Source organism: Temnothorax americanus, unplaced genomic scaffold (genome assembly GCF_048541705.1).
Source record: "Temnothorax americanus isolate GAGA-0224 unplaced genomic scaffold, ASM4854170v1 Scaffold1, whole genome shotgun sequence".
Classification (NCBI taxonomy): Eukaryota; Metazoa; Arthropoda; class Insecta; order Hymenoptera; family Formicidae; genus Temnothorax; species Temnothorax americanus.
This window is the reverse complement of record NW_027509230.1, coordinates 8,471,926-8,487,853: the sequence shown is the minus strand read 5'-3', so window position 1 is coordinate 8,487,853 and position 15,928 is coordinate 8,471,926. Positions and strand designations below refer to the sequence as shown.

At 45.3% G+C, this 15,928-nt stretch overlaps 1 protein-coding gene across 1 annotated transcript in view; it reads right to left on the bottom strand.

Annotated features, from left to right (window-relative positions):
• Positions 1–1,623, bottom strand: part of LOC143894549 (uncharacterized) — a 63,407-nt gene extending 61,784 nt beyond the window's left edge. Inside the window, exon 1 of the mRNA XM_077401348.1 lies at positions 720–1,623. The gene's annotated coding sequence lies outside the window, so the exon portion shown is untranslated. The remainder of the gene's footprint in view (positions 1–719) is intronic.
• Positions 1,624–15,928: the final 14,305 nt, after the last annotated feature.

The following is a 15,928-nucleotide window of genomic DNA, read 5'->3' as shown; positions in this document are numbered from 1 at the left end:
TTTGACCGATTTCCTCGTTGGCTCGCGAAAATCGCGTCGAACCATGGATGGTGTGCAGTCGCAGCGCGAATTGCAGCATACAGGGCAAACGAGAGAAGTACGAGAGCTTCGAGTCAAATTTCAATCGCAATCCCGACGATATGTAGCATTATATACACCTAGGTAGAAATCCAACTTCATAATAGGCTTCTGTGGAAAATCGAATTTCGAGTGTCGCGTTCAACACATGACAGACAAATCTAAAAATTTATTTATTTACATTATATATATATAGTTCGAATCGCGAGACCGTACATATTTTTGTCCCTCAACTCGTTTTGTGAAAATTACAGTAATTTAAGGATACTTTTATACATCCGTCATGATTTCGATGCAGAATGTTCGGAAACGATATAAGCGGATCTCGTTGGACCTTTAGCCGATCTGCGATAATTACATCAAAGCATGCGTCGGTTTCCACGTCGGGGGAGGGGAAACCCTTTATGGGATTTGAATTCGATCGCGCATTTACGATCCCGGTTGTGTAATCCGCCGTTCTGTGCTCGGCCCTGGAAGGGGAGCGCGGAAGGGCAAACAAAGGCGAGAGCACGTCGGCGAAGCACGCTCGCGCGCGCGGCCAGCTGCGCGTTTGGGGGATGAAAAGGGGGATGATGAGTCTCGCGTCGGTGGTCGGTGCGCCTTTGATCGGCGATGACAACCGCGTCGTACGTGTTACTTACATGTCCAATGATCGGCCACGTTGAACGCCTCACTTAGGTGTACCAAGGGGGTTGGCCTCGCGCGAGCAACGGCGACGAGCCGGTCGGGACGTGGGGACGCGCGACACGGACCACGCGTGTCACCCGGTTGCGACGAGCGCACACGCACGCACGCACGCACGCACGCACGTACGTACGCACGCGTTCACACGCACGCAGTTTCGTCGTCGCGCTGCCGTAGCGGATAGAGCGGAGTTACGCGGAGTTCGCGGGCTTCACTGCGCACACAATTCCCCGTCGCCGTCGTCGCTCCTCACGCCATACCGGGCGTACATCGTCGTCGTGGTCGTGGTCGTGGTCGTCATCGGCCCCGTCGGCTGCGTGGTCATCGTCGTCTCTCCTCTCGCGGGGCCGTTGCTCCAGCGGCGCGGCCGTCACAACACGGCTTCGGTCGTCACCGGTATAAACGCGTGGAACGACGCGCGTGTCTCTCTCGCGCGGAGGGTTGTGCACGACTAGGGTCGGCGCGACCAAGTATAACTCGACGACACGAGCGAACGAGCCCTTCCTGCTCGCCGCTGTCACCCGGACAACCGGAGTACTCTCTTTTTTTCGGCCGGTCGGCTGGTTATCAAATCAGAAAAAAGGCGAAGGATGAGGAAGGGCGAGGGTGGAGGCTCGCGGAGGCTTGTTCGCGCTCTGCGAGTGCTTCGGGTGTGATTTTCGGGAGGAAAGGAACTACGTCGGCGAACGACGAGGGCGCGAGCCGTATTTCCTCCGTGTAGAGCCGTGCGCGACACGGATCTCGCAGACGTTGGCGAGCACTCTGCACGAGCTCTCTCGGCCGGGGATACACGAACGTACGAACGAACGAACGAACGCAGTAGTAGCGGACCGAACGGGGCGGCCAAAACGCATCGGAGAAGGAGTAGGAGAGGGTATATAGGAGTCGAATGCGGCGGCAGCGGTGGCGGCGGCGGCGATAGAGGAAGGAGGAGAAGGCGGAGAAGGTGGTGGGGTGGCGAACGAGGGATGACGCTGGGCAGAGAGCGGCGTGGGGCTATTGGGGGTAGGGGCTAGGGGTTGATGGCAAAACGGGGGCGGCTCGCCAAGCCCGGTGGTCCTCGCGCTCGCTCGCTCACTCGGCTGCTAGTAGTGCGAGTCGGCCGTCGCTGCGCCATCCGGCTCGCTTTCGCTCACCTCTACCACCTTTGCCGTCGTCGCTGCTTGCGCAGCACCCGCCGTTACCACCACCATCGTACCACCACCCCCCATCGCCACCGCCGTCGTCGCCGCCGTCGCGACCCGGCCAAACCTAGACCCGGCGCGGGGTAGATATCGCGGGCTCGCGACTCCGGGCTCCAGGCCGCCCCAGCTGCTCATGCCCCACCATCCGCGCGAACATCCCCTTCCGGCTCTCAGGGCCGTACGCGGACACGACGGCGCCTCGGGGTAAACGCGTGGATCGACGAATTGATTCGGTAATGAACGCGCGGACCGTTGCTCTGACGGGTGGGACGATGCTTGCGCCGCGAGCGAGAGCGCGACGCGCCGACGACGAGATGGGTTTGAGAGACGCGGAAACGCCGCGCTTGATTACGGCCGCATTCGCGACGGATCGCCACGGGAACGCCGGCGTCCTTCGCCGGGCCCCCTCTCGCGCGGAGTCCTCGGTAGCCGCGAGAACTGGCGGTCGAGGATATTGACAAATCAAGGGGCGCCGGCCGAAGATCTAGACGCGCGTTTTACTCTTGGACCTTAGGACCTCGCATATCTTTTCGGACGTCTCTTAATCTCGGATACGATGATAAATGACACGATTGCTGAAAGGATTCGGGTGTAGGTTAATGCCCGGGAAGAGCGGGTTGTCCAAAAATCGAGCGTATTGACAAATTAAGGGTTGAAGTAAGACGTGTGGGAGAGATTACGCGTTAAGTAGTTTTTTCGGCCTTGTCCGAAAAAGAATGACGATACGCTTTCTGAGGAAGACACGCGAGGGTCGGTCACGTTTGGGAGAAGCGTGCCGCACTTTCGGGGAAAGGTATCGTATTTAAACCGGATAGTATCGAGAGGTAAGGTAACTGGATAAGAACGGATAAAGTCGGGATAGAAATCCCATCGGAATATATTTGGATCCATGCGGATTTCGCCCGATACCATAAGTTCCTATATGGAATTTTTCGGCGACGCAGGGGTAGAGGGAGACGGGGCGAAACCCCAGGCTGAGAGCTCAGGCGAGGCCGACAACGCCGATGAACTTCGCGGAGACCCGCGCGCGGCGAAGAGGCTCGCGAAGATATTTTTATGAAAAATTCAGCTTGCACGTTTGTGGCGCGGAATTTTTTAACGAGCAACGTGGCAAAAAGTTAGCCCACGAATTGGAAATTCCCGACTACATTAGCGAACTTTCGTGTTCGGGGATGCACGCGGGCGCGCGGGCGCGCGGGCGCCCGGTTATTATACGCTAAGAGAACATTGTGCTCGCGCGAACAGTCAAGAACGTTTTAGGAAAAAAGGGGGGGCAGGGAAGAGAGGGAGGAAAGAACGTCGGAGACATCACTTGACCCAGTTTCTTGCCTCTTCCTAGTAGTTATATCGCGCTTGTTTCGCGCTTCTGTGTAAACGATCCTCTCTTAAAACGGTCTGGCAATCAAATACGTATAAATGGACCGTCTCTGTGTTTCTAGAGGTTTTTACGAGAGGCGCATTCACGTGTAAAAGGAGTGGTCGCTCGATTATGCGATTGAGAGAAAAAGGGATTTATAGTGCAAATCGAACGAGTTTCCTCCGACGTTCACGGCTGTTGCACGTATGTGCCTACGTAATCGCTGTCGTACAAAATTTTTTTTCCACGTGGCCATTAACTTTCAATTTATTCAAGAGAGAAAGAGAGTGAGAGAGAGTCAATAATAATTATCCACGCAAAACGACAGTCCCCCGGTGAAAGATCGTTTATCCGAGCAAGGGTTATCGATTCACAGCGAGAATTCGCCACTTAAATTAATCAGGTATAACAAGTCACAAAGGTAGACTTATTCTCGGAAATTGTTTTGTTTATTCTCGGATATTGAATAATTAGTGCGCGGCGTGGAAACGTTCCTTACACTTGGGCCGCATGTACGGGCATCTTGCGGAATTAACATCAAAGAACGGGCTTTAAGAGGAAAACGATACCCCCCAGAGATAGAATCCGATATCGATTTTGCAACGCTTACCGCTCGATTCTCTCTGTGGTAGCGCCGAAAGAGCTACGCTCTTTGATGGCGAGCAACATGAGCACGATCTGTCCAGAAAGGAAAAGAACGGAGCATTTTAATTGATAAAACTTTAATTCATAAACTGATGATAAACTATCGAGTTGCAAGGATTGTTTTCTACGATTCGATCTATTTTAGCGCGTAACCGAGCGCGCTAAATATTCCGTTTGAATAAATAATCGCATCTCTCTCTCTCTCTCTTTCTCTCTCGGATCGATTTGCGCCGACAACGTGGCGCCTGCAGCAAAGACGAAGCGTCTTACTGAAAATCTAAAAAAGGAAAAGATAAGATTGCGCATCGAGGGTCAATAATTTGAATTTGTTTCGTGCACGACAGATATTATATTTGCAACAGCGACATTTTATTTATTTCATTCGCTACGCTGTTCGCCAAGTATGCCCAGGATAGATTTTTTTAGTAATGTAAATTATTGATGGGATCATTTGAATTTCGGTCATAAATATATCTGTATGAAAGGTATTTATAAGACTGATTCTCGACAACTTCTTCATTCGTTGAACATAGTGTTTTTTCCGCTGAGAAATTGAATTAGCGAGCGTAAATTTAGTAACACTTAACACGAACGTCATATTTATACTGTACTACAGATCACTTAAATCAGATTTGTGTCAAATAGAATTGTTTTTGGTTGTTAGCTGCAGAGAGAGAAACACGAAAGTAGATATAGATAATCTGGAACATTTAGTTTTTAATTGCCGCGCTTGTCAATGCGCGCGCGGTTGAAAAGTAACGACGTACTATTAAATTCATCATGCTCGCACATGGGGTATCGCACAGTGCACTTACGCACACACACGCGCACCCCGCTACATCCGGTCGCAACAATAAACGTGAAAATCGTTCTCCGATGCGCCGTCGTCATCGTCGTCGTCGTCGTCGCCGTTCGCGAAGAGAGAGGAGGGCATAATGACACTAAATTTTCCGTGACAAACGACGCGACCACTCCGGGATACCATTTTTAAAGCTCACGCTTCGCTAAAAACGCTCGCGGGACACGCTCGAAAGCGCATCGTGGCTACACGCGTACATACGTGTTATCTACATAAGCGTGCACGTGCGTACACACGTGTATACACATGTGTACACGAGTGCGAGCCTTTAGATTTTTTTAGGCTACGCGCGTGTAAACGCGCGTTTAAACACGCCTATGTCCACAAGTATCTAACCATATATATCCGCCTTGTATACATGTGTGCATGCGTGTGCGCGTGGGTGGACGAGGGTATACCGACGCATACGGGAGAGAAAAGCGGCTAGCGCGTCACAAGCCAAAATCTCTCGCGTATTAAATTCGAGCTTCGTGGGCCTGACAGTCGCTAGTCATTTAGAGAGTAGTACGAGGCTCTTGAGTACCACCTTACGGCACTAACGCTGGCAAACGCCGATCTCGTCCGCCGCCCCCTGATCCTCCGCAGGAGAGGACACAGGTTCCTCCACCCTTCGGGCGCTCTCTCTCTTTCTCTCTCTCTCTCTCTCTCTCTCTCTCTCTCTCTCTCTCTTCTCTTCTCGCTCTGGCGGCGGGTCAAGCTCCGCGCGATCAGCATCGAGCCGCACCATACCGTGTAGTACCTGCAGCAGCGCGCTTTGCACTTGCACACACGCGATGTGCCCACTTGAACGAATATCTTACGACGCGACGAGGAGCCAGCCCTCGTCTTTTCTCTCAAGGACGAGAGAAAAGTGCGAGAACCCCCGGCCCAGTCGCCGTTTAAAGCAAGTTGCAGTGGTCTGTACAGGAGGCGAACATGTAACATGTTTGTTCGGATGTATATACAATATAGGATATCGTGCGACATGCACGGAAACTACTTGTAAAATGGATGAGAGAGAGAGAGAGAGAGAGAGAGAGAGAGAGAGAAACATGAATCCATAATCACACAGTATCCATATCCCATGTTTAGCATTAAACGTAGTCTGATACGCATAGATCGAGATAGCATGGTATACACGATCTTCATCGCGAGGCACGTAAAACCCAGAATTCGATTAATGTTAACGATCAATTAGTTATTGGCAAAAAGGTGCAAGTTTCCCGACGCGTATGAATCTTCTTCCCTGCCTTCGAGGATTTGAGCTCACCTTATAAGTATTTTTCATATATTATATATCACCCTTATATATGTCTCAGAGGACCATTCGAGGGCGAAAGAATGCAAGGATGGAAAGGCGAACAGGCGCTTTTTTCCCCCGTTCGATCGATCCTTCAGGTTTGATTTTCGGGATGAACATTCGGCTCCGAAACTACTGGCGACTGTGTGAGCTGACTTTAATCCCAGAAAGCCCGAAAAAAATTGTAGGCGCTTTAGTTTTTCATATAGAGCGTAGTACAAGCTATTTTTACCATTTTCCAGAATTAGACCGTCAGATTATAAAAGAATCTTATGTCCATGTGATGAGAATTGATATTTTTATTTTACAAGTAGAAAATGCAGAAAAAAAATAAAAATTGAAGCAGGCAAATATTAAATTAATGTTATGTCGGACGTCACTCGTGTAAATTCAACCTTTATGTTGATATTAATTGTAATTATATACGTGTTATTGTAACAATTATATCATCAGCACCGACGATAATATTGCTCACAGAAATTTGAGCGTATAGGATTGAAATAGCACAGGCTTGCGGATAAGTATGCGGACGCAGTTTAAAAATAAAAGTCATATCGGAATCTCTCGTACGTCAGCCGAGATGCGAATTCCAAAGTGCGCGCAGAGAGCCGCAACAAAAGCTTTCTTGATATGCCACGGCGAAATGCAGGCGATTGTATGGGTATATAGGTTTCGTGGATTGGACCTTGAGTCCTTGTTAGCGGTGGTTCTAAATTGAAATTCCTCGGACAGATAAGGAGAACCCCCCGTCGAGATACTGAATGTTTCGCCACGGTGCACGGTGCGGTATCTTGGTATCGCGGGAAGCGACGCTCCCCGAGTCGCGGGAAGTAAGAAACAAATACGAGAAACAAAACACTCTTCAGGCTTTTTTCGAGAATGCCATTAACGCCCCGTTGATTAGAACAAAAAATTTCACGATTTTGAGGAAATGGGATTACCCATGGAGTTATCGACTATTTAGATACTACATAAGGACTATTTGGCAAGTGCAACTAGCGTAAACTTTCTCAGAAATAACGGTGGAAAAATTCCGATAACGATGAAAGATACAGCGTAAAATGTGTTCGTGACACTCGAAATTGCAAACTACTCTTTTGGGGAAATCTCGTGAAGGGTTATAAATTTTAGAGAACATTCAAAGCACTATTCTCCGTTGCACAAACGATAACAAAAAAAAAAAAACGAAACACTCAACGGTTTTTATCGACAAAATTTTTGAAGGCCAAAAATTAATCTAATTTTTTATCTTCTAAATAATCTTATTTGAGTAAGAGTAAACGTTGTAACGTTACGAATAAAATTTTATCTCTGCGCGAAATATATCATCAGGATAAGTTTTGCTGATATCGAAAAAAATATATAGGCTAAAGATATCTTTTTATATCACGCTGACTTGTTAATCGAAGTAAGCGATACATCGTAAAACGAAAATGCCCCGAAAACTCTGACGTTAGAAAGTGATGGGAAAGTTTGCCAGCATTTGATCGATGTTTCGCGTTTGATTTTCGCGAGGGGCGTTTGTCGCTTTTGAGAGGGTGTCTCTGGTGTGATATCCTCAATGGACGAGTTCGCCCAAACGTCGTACACGACAAGAAAGGTGTGCGATCCTTCGTGCGAGGATCGTAAAGATCAAGGGGAGAACGAAAGCGAGAGAGAGGGAGAGAAAGAGAGAACATCGGATAGAGGAAAGGAGGAGGGACGAGATAGCTGGGACGGTAAGAAATGGGGGCAGGTTTTTTCTCCATTCGATCGATCCATCGAGTCTGATTTCTGTGAGGAGCATCCGTCTTCTGTGCGGTCGTCCGATGAGTCCATTCCGACATTCCAGACGTCGCGACGTCGTTTGTCTGTCGTGTTAGTGCCTTCACGAGAGCACGAGGGTGTAATGTTCCTGAAAAAAGAAAAAGTGTTTATCGGTGAAGGAAACGCGTAGCGTAATATCCAGTTCTTAATTACTTTCTCTAGCAATTGTTTACTCTGAAGAAGAACTTTTAAGGTCTACTTAAAATCAGTCATATAATTTATGGTTTAAATGGAAATCCATCGATGTTCCACTGAAAAAAGTTCATTTTCTTTTTGGACATAAACAACTGCATTTTTTATTACTAATAATTCCTCGGGAAAATGGAGAATCTTTATTTAGAACGTAACCATTAAACGTATATCGATAATTGAAAAACGCTCTTATTTCTCCAAAATTCTTTGCTATTAATAATTCCGCGAGAGAATGGGGAATTTTCATTTAGAACGTAACTATCGACCGTCTCGATAATTCAAAAACGCTCGCGCGCTGCAATCGATTTTCATTGTGACTGCAGAACAATTGTGACGAAAAGCGTCAGACGAACGGCGAATAAAGCGTCTGGAAAATCAGTTGCTGATGGACTCGCGTTAAGATAGATTAGTCGACCGCGACGCGCCAATAAGCAGATCAGCGATGCGAGGAATCCGGGAAGGAGGCGGCGCGCGGCGGCGCGGTAAGGTAAGGAGGAAGACGTTAAAGACAGAAACGCGGCCAGCTCTTTCGCCGTTCGATCGATCTTTCGGGTCTGATTTTCGCGGAGAGACATCCGTCTCCGCTACGAACTCTCGAACTCCGCCGGACGAGTACGTGATGGGCGCAGGTGGAAGATAAATGGGGAGTTACACTGGGACAGCGGTAAAAATGGATTCCCCTCGCTCTTCCCTCTCGCGCTGGCGCACGGTTACAAATGTATTCTCGAGCATCTGCCGTGACGATTTTGCGGCAGCATTGTTAGCACGTTATCGGTATCGTCGTGTCGCACCAAGTTATTAAAGCGAGAATTGTTCAACGTGTGTTACGCTGTAATTTAGAATGGCGTGTTTTTAACGATGCGGAAACAAGTTAAACACGCGCACACGCGCGAATAATTAACGCGCCTCCTAAACTTTGTTGATTTGTTACGCAGATGTGATATCTCTCGTGATATCTTAATCACGTTATGTACGCGTCCCCGTGCTCTCTTGCCATTTCATTATTTTAAAAGATACGTTAATTTGATACGTTATTCACAATTATATGTTGTAATCACGTTTTAAACATACGTGCGCTGATGGTGTGCTCGCAGTTATTGGAATATTCTTTCAATCATTCAATGTATAGCGTGACGCAATGTTACGCGCTCGCGAGTGATATTAAATACTTAATGGTTTCGACTGTAATTGAATGCGCATTCGTTGCCAATAATTTACATGATTATGTAACTTCGACATTCACGGATTTCGCTCGCGGACTTATCGCTATAATGTGAATGCTATCGCGGACAATGTCCGCGCGCGAGCGGCGCAACGCGCGCGCCGCGCTGCCAAAAACGGATAACGTCCCGGCAATATTCGCGCTCGCGTTCGTTCATTGTTAATCCGCCTCAGCGCGGGAACAATTAGCTCCCCTTCAATTTTTTACACTGCGGCCACGCGAGACAAGGAAAATATTTTGCGTTCGCGCGCATGAGTTTTTTCGTATTTAAAATTCCAACAAAAACACATATTGTGCCGTAACGAATATATATTTTGGTGAAAATATTAAAAAAAAAAAGCGAGAAAGAGAGAGGAATTCCGCAAAAGCAACAAAACGGGGTCTCTAATTTTTCAATAGTCGTGTCGCTGCGAGTCGGTCGACCGCGTCTAGGAACGAAATTTCGTAGCGATCACGTTGGATGATCGTCGGCGGAATATCGGATCAGCGATTTTCGGGAAAAACCGTCTTATCCGTGCGAGAGACGAGATTGTCGAAATGCGTGGCCGAGCGGTGCTCACAGCGGAAAATCAATACCGGCTTATACGGGAGATGAACTATAACATTACGGCTTCTGGCAACGGCGACGCAAAGTTACCCACCAGTTCGGAACATTTTTAACTATTTCTTCGAATTCTATTTGTTTGATCAACTAGTTTCCCCGACGGCGGGCTTTGATGCCAAACCCGAAGTACGCAAACCGTTCGCGCATCGATCGCTCACATCAAAAGTATACAGTGCGCCAGAAACGTTTCTAAGCCGTTCGCGATTCGTGTCCGAACTTCCACCGTGGTTTAACGTTCTTAGAAGGAACGTTGACGAATACTGTTCCTTATACACATGCACACCCGAATGGGCGACGAGGTCTGACTGGCGCGATAGGTAGTGCGAATATATGTATGGCGTAACAGTCGTAACACACTCGTGTGAGTTTCGCCAGTTTCTGACGATCGCGAGGATAAATGTTGCAAGTGTGCAGTTATTCGATATTTTTTAAAACGAATTTCGCGAGGACGTTTATATTACGCGTAAAAATTGTCTGTAATGCGGAATCCCAGGACACGGCATTTTTCTTACGGGAGATCAGTCGAAAGTAAATAGAGAGTATCCCAGAACCTCCAACCTCTTTCTCTCGCTCTTCATTATAATTTTAAATTCCATGATAAAACTAGAGTCAACTTATTTTCCGGTGAAAAAATATTGAAATAATTCACCGCGTGCGTTGTAATTTTTTGATATTCAGCATTAATTAAATATATCGATAATAAAACTTTGAATTAAAATTTTTGCAGAACAGATTAAACTAGAATTTTAATGAACGACGAGGTTTTGTTATTTAATAGCATCCCAGCAGCTTAGTTTGCAAAAACTTGTAATTATGATAAGGAATAATTGATCTCAGTTGCTCAAATGGTTATTAAAATTGAGATTGTCCCCATGAGCAACGAAATGGTTTGTATGGTTAAAAAGTCGCCTTTTCTCGTTTTCTACTTTCTTTTAAAATATTTCAAAACCCATCGAGTTTTCTAAAATATGTCGCGGGCTGCGAATTCTGCAGAAGTAGTCGGAGTTTATTATAAGCTCTGACATTGCATGTTCTAAGAAGTTAAAACCGCAAAAAATGTTATTAGCAATTTTTATTTGTTACTGCAATTTTATCGAAGAAATAAAAAAATTTGTACGAAGCACAGGACTAATAATAGTATAAGAGATTATTATTCGCAGTTAACTGATTAAACTTGGTTTCCGGAATATAGTTTTATCCAGTTATCTTATAACTTTGTACATACTTATCCTTTATTCTCTTAAAGCTTTAGCAAAAAAAAACTTGTTCTCTTTCCAAAGGATTTCTATTGCACCCGTCAGTTTCGACAGCAATGTGGAAAATTAAGTTTCAATCGAAACTTCAAATACCATTTTTTTCAACGCGTAGAACGGGCAAGGAAGTAGATGTAAACAAAAATATATGGCGAGCATAATAAGGGATTATCCGTAATCTGACGGTCTTAACGCCGATGCTCTAAAGATTTCAGACCTATGTTAAGTCCGTCGTTGGCGTTAATGCACAGCTTGCGTGACCATTCAGCGTCGTAAAGTCAGATTTAAAATTGAGGTGGCCGTAAATACGTATAAAAAATAATACTTGCTGTAAAAAATACTGTTGTTAATGAGATACGATTAATCATTAATTTAAGCGTTAATAATTATTTTGAGAAAGTCAAGCACATAATAACTAGACAAACTAGTAGATAATAATAGCGAATTTGACTATTTCGCCTAATGTGTTTTTTTCTACAGAGATAATGGGGAGAAAGCTCTTTCAAATTCTTAAATTTACCTCAGGCACAATATTCATCTTTTGTGAAAAGATCCGAGAGCGTGTTCGATTAGCTTCTTGAAAATAATTTGCCTTTGTTCCGTTTATGTGCCGCTTGCCGCTTATCATCCTGAAATTAGTTTCTTCTTCGTTTGAATAATTCTCGAAAAATGATTTTGCTGCACGACGTGCTTCGCGTGTGATTTAGCATAAGGATGCACGAGATATTTTGTAAAAGTTTGCTTTCAAATTCGTTAAATATAAAACGAATAGAAGATACATTTTTATGCGTAAAAAGAATATATAAATTATAATATTCAGTAATTTTAGTTTACAGAAAATATATAATGGCTAGAAATATTGTATTTAAAACCGATTAAAGTATTAATTTAAAAATCTCGTGAATATCTCGACGTTCTATAAAAATCTAAAAAAGTTTTCAGCCAAGCAACCAAGCGGCTGAACCAATTATGACATCAGTCTATGCAAAAATATCGCGTATACGCTCTAGTTATGCTGCAAACAATGGCAAATTGTTTTCGCCTGACAATGAGATGAGGTCAATAGAAATTTCGAAGGTCTAAAGAATTCTTTCATTCGTTAAATTTAAAATGGCAAGTGCTCAAATTATATATATATATATATATATATATATATATGTGTATGTATGTGATATATATAAATGGACGAGCGTGGCCTAGTAGACAGCGCACTGGTCTATTGAGCCAAATTGTCCCGGGTTCGATTCCCGGTGGAGCTAGAAAATTTTATTCGCTCGTCCTCCTCTCGGAAGGCAATGGCAAACCACCGAGAGTATGTCTTGCCACGAGAACTTCTCTAAAAAATTGCCTTTCGAAATCGGCGTTAAACTGTATAGGTTCCATATACAATGTGTATAATCCACGTGCGCAACACATGTATATGAAGAGAAGTCACCACGCTCGGACACGAGTAATAGGACTGAGGAGGAGGATGTATATATATATATATATATATATGTGTGTGTGTGTGTGTGTGTGTGTGTGTGTGTGTGTGTGTGTGTGTGTGTGCGTGTGTGTGTGTGTGTGTGTGTGTGTGTGTGTGTGTGTGTGTGTGTGTGTGTGTGTGTGTGTTTTAAATAAAGTTAACTAGATAATTGTAGAGAAAGAGAGGGAGAGATTTTAAAACGTTTCTAAAGCGTTAATAAAAAAATTTTGCAGTTCTTTAAAATATTTTTAAATCTATTTCGGCGTTATCGACCGTGTCATATAGCGAATATAGTCAGTAAGAATATACGGTACGATACGAGGCAAGGTCGATGTAAACAGCGGCGATTCCCTTAACTTCCTTATCGAGATGACATGTGTTCATTCGATGCACCCAGCGGAGCGAATCTGCTAGACGGAAACGGAGCTTTTCTCGAATTTTTCTCTTATTGTGTAGCGCGAAGGCTACCGGGGGGGGGGGGAAGCTGTCCCTGGCGCGAACGCGAAAGTCGAGGTAAAAAGAATACCCTTAATTCTTTTCCAATCAATCGATTTCTCGAGCTCGATTACCGTCGACTCGGTTGCACCGGCGTGATACAAATTGCGCGTGGTGCGCACATTTTCTACGAGTTAAATTAACATCCGACGGGGATTTACCGAGCGGGGGGAATGGGGCTGAGATTTTTACGTCGAGATCGATCCGAGATATCGAGCCGACTGAAAAATCTTCGTCAAAGATAGTCGCAATTGTTTTGCGAGGTGTTACGTGCTAAGCGCGACATGTCCGATATCCTGAGAAAAATTTATTTCTGCTTTGTACAAAAAGTAAATTATAGAGCTCATCAAAAATTATTTTGGAAGAGCAGATATAGAAATTTAAAAAAATTGATGTCATATTTTCTGAAACATATATTATAATGAAACATATGTAGATTGTGCCTTTTAAATGATAATATTGTAATATTTATTTCTCCGAGTTGTAAGTATAATAAAAGTATAGAAAGAGAGAGATATATATATATATATATATTTTTATGAGAGATGCATAAGAAATATATAATAATTATAATAGTGATATAAAGGACCAATGTTATAAATGCTTAATTATATAAATGGACAATATAATTCAATTTCATATTGGCTTTCTATCGTAATTTTCATTTTAGATTAAAAATTAAACTTGCTATATTATATTGTTACCACGAAATAGTCAATTTCAGATTAGATCAGGTCATAAATGAGAGCACTAAAAACTGGGGCACTCTGCATAGAATTATGTACAATCTGAAGAAACCGCGATGCCGCGAAAATAGAAATCGAAAGATGAAAAATATAATTGGGCGAACTCATGCTTGCCATGTACCACTTTTCAAATAAACTTCTTAATTTGTAGGAGCGAGACCGTTTTGAAATTAGGATAACGAGACCGTTGGAAATTGCGACCGGCGCACCTTTAACTTCGCGTAAAGAGAATTCGGTCACTGTTACGCGCGCGTATAAAGAACCCAGTCACCCGGCTCATCCTATTTGCCCCTTTTCCAAGAGCGATATTACAATCTCTCAAACGCCGAAAAGTCTTCACCATCGATTGAATCTTACAGTTCACCAATCATTCACTTTATGAACGTGCGTGTATGCGGCTGATAAGAATTATACGCACGAGTGGATGGGGAAAGATCTGCGTAATTTAGTTGCAGCTACCTAAGCTTCCTTTATTTATCGTGGGTACGCGATTTATCTGGAATCTCTCGCTAATGAGTGTCCACGGCGAAATTGAGATTGACATTGGCTAAGGATGGAGAGACACGTGACTTTATGAGATTTCTCTCGCGCCACCAACCAAACTAAGTAAGTTTGGTCGCTCTTGGCTGCCTCCGTCTTTGTTTCGCGGGGAGGAACTCAGCAGACTCTCACCGTGACTTCTTTTTCCTGACCGAGACCTGGCTTTCGTCCTTCGCCAATTAACCGTTTCAAAAGTTTTCCCTTTATGTTTCTCTCGCGTGCGCTTATCGCGCGCCCGTCCTCCCCGTATCTTTCGAGAGATCCCGAGCGTCGTAAAATCGCCTGCCAGAGATGTGAATCGCGTACGCGTCTCGTATCTCATTCGCACGGGATGAAACTGCTGATTCCCCGTAGTGATATACACACCGCGTCTCTGTATAAGCCGATCTGATTAAGGCCACAAGGTCGTTTATGAGATTACGTTCGCGTTTTAAGCAAACGATCATCATGTTTGCCTATTATTTCTTAGAGCTCACAAGACCTTACGTCTCTTTTATGAAACTCCGTGTAATCGTCTTGAATCAAGAAGGTCGGCGGGGACTTTAGCGAACTCGCTTTTAAGACAATTTCGCTTTATCGAAAATTCAGGTCGACCTTATCGCCCCGTCGAGTTTTATATCAGAAATTAAAAAGTTACGACGGATAAAATGTTGAAATATTGTAAGAGCCGTATTCCCTCGACTACGCTTGATGTCGTTGCTCCGAAGTGAGAATACCGATACGGAGGCCGTTAGTCGCGCAGAGCGCTGTATAACATCTTAGGAAGTGTACCAGGTACCCGCGGTACCTGCGAGAGCCCGGCTACTTTCGGGATCGACCGACCGACCGGCCAGATCCGGGCTGCGCGCATATATGAACGATACTATCGCGACGAAATATTGTTGCCATAGTTAACGAGATCGATGCGAATGCGAATCTCCGAGAGGCTCGTGCGCGAATACACGAGAGCTGAGTTCAGTTGATCTTCGCCTCGCTTGCGCCCCTCTCTTCCTCTTTCGCTCTCTTTCTCTCCCCTTCTTTCTCTCTTCTCCCCCTTCATTCTCTCTCCGCACTGGTCTGCCGGCATTTCAATCGCCAACTGTCGAAAAGTGAGATATAGCTAATCGGCCGTAAGCCTCCATCCTCCATCCCTGGTGCTGGACGCGGCCAGCGAGCGAGCGAGGGGGCATGGGGGACGAGGGGGATGGGGACACACCCCGTGTTATCCAACCTCGTCCTTTGTGAGAGTTTGCGCGGATTTCGTACCACCGACGCACCGATCTCTTGCGCGGATCGTGCTGGCGATGCGTCTTTTGTTCGACGTTGTAAACGATGCGTCGATCGGCGGGGCGCAACACGAGCCCGTTTGACGTTGCGACGTTGCGAGTCAGATTACGGAACGTCCTCATTTCCATCGCGCGTATATCCACAGCGGGAATCCACCTATAACCCCGAAAAGAGACATCGACTTTAGTCGCGAAGGCTTTAGCTGCCCGATTTAATCAATGAAAAACATCGAACGGTCGCGGGTAAATATTGA